The sequence below is a fragment of the Eimeria tenella genome, genomic scaffold (genome assembly GCF_000499545.2).
Source record: "Eimeria tenella Houghton genomic scaffold, Eth_scaff2163, whole genome shotgun sequence".
Classification (NCBI taxonomy): Eukaryota; Apicomplexa; class Conoidasida; order Eucoccidiorida; family Eimeriidae; genus Eimeria; species Eimeria tenella.
Window position 1 is genome coordinate 5,208 of NW_013542014.1, and position 1,357 is coordinate 6,564.

A 1,357-nucleotide genomic window follows, 5' to 3' on the forward strand; every position below is an offset into this window, starting at 1 on the left:
AGCAGGGAGATTACACATGTACAGGGACGTGCGTGGAAAGGGCTGGGGTTTTCCACAAACCCTAAATCAGGGTTTTGAGTCGGACAGGTGACGCAAATCGCCAGTGCATGCGCTCTAACTCGGAGCTAATTTAAATTCTTTTTGTTTCCACTTTTTCGCTGCTGCTGCTGCTGCTGCTGCTGCTGCTGGGCGGCAGCAGCAGCAGCAGCAGCAAAAGGAGGAGAGGAGGCTCAAAAGGACTAATTGAAACAAAATAAAATAGAAAAAAGAAAAAGAAAAAGAATCCAACAGATGTATTTATTTATCCCAGAACTGCTGCTGCAGCAGCAAAGCTTGTAAACCCCAGCAGCAGCAAATTGGAAAAACGCATTTAAGGGCTTTGCTGCTGCTGCTGCTGCTCCTGCAGTTGAAGTGTACAGACACCCCAGAAACCCCACAACCAGCTGCAGGCCCAAGAGGGCCTCGGCGGCCTTGGAAAGGAACTCGGAGGCTAGGGTTTACGGTTTAGGGTTTAGGGTTTAGGGTTTAGGGTTTGGGGGTGGGGGCGGGACAAAGGGCCTGGGGGTGAGGGTTTAGGGGCAAAAAATAAGAGAAGAACCCGCTGTGGGCGCGCAGCAGCAGCAGCAGCAACAGCAGCAGCAGCAGCAGCAGGGACGGGTGCTGCAGCAGCAGCTGCTGCTGCTGAGAGTTGGGGTTTTGAGGCAGCAAAAAAGAAGACCGAGTGAACACGCAGCTGCCGCTTTTTTTGTTTTGCTGCTGCCACTCAAAACCACAAACCCTAAACCCTAATTACAACCCCCCCAAATCACCACCAGCATCCAGCCCCGTCTCGCCCCCAAACCCTAAACCCTAAACCCTAAACCCTAAACCCTAGTGGCGCGTTGCTGCAGAACTTTCAGCTTGCGAATATCCAGCCAAAGTCACGCAGACAAGGAGGGAAGCTGAGGGTTTAGGGTTTAGGGCTTAGGGTTACCGCGCTGCGGCTCAGGGCCTAGGGTTTGGGGGCTCGCGGTCTTTGCCGAGGGTTTAGGGTTTATTTTATTAGTTTTTTGCATTTCAGACTTTTGCTGCTCAAGCTTTGCTGCTGCTGCTGCTGCTGCTGCTGGGGTCTAGAACTTGGAGCCAACGCCGCCGCTGCTGCTTCGTCGCCGCATTCCCCAACTAAACCCTAAACCCTAAACCCTAAACCCTCATTTCTTGGCTTCAGCAGCCTCCCCAGCCGCCATGCATTTGCCCTTTCTGTTTAGAATATAAAACCCTAGAAGCCAGGGGGTTTGCTGACCCGCGAATGCCCAATGCAGGGTTTAGGGTTTAGGGTTTAGGGTTTAGGGTTTAGGGTTTAGGGTTTAGGGTTTAG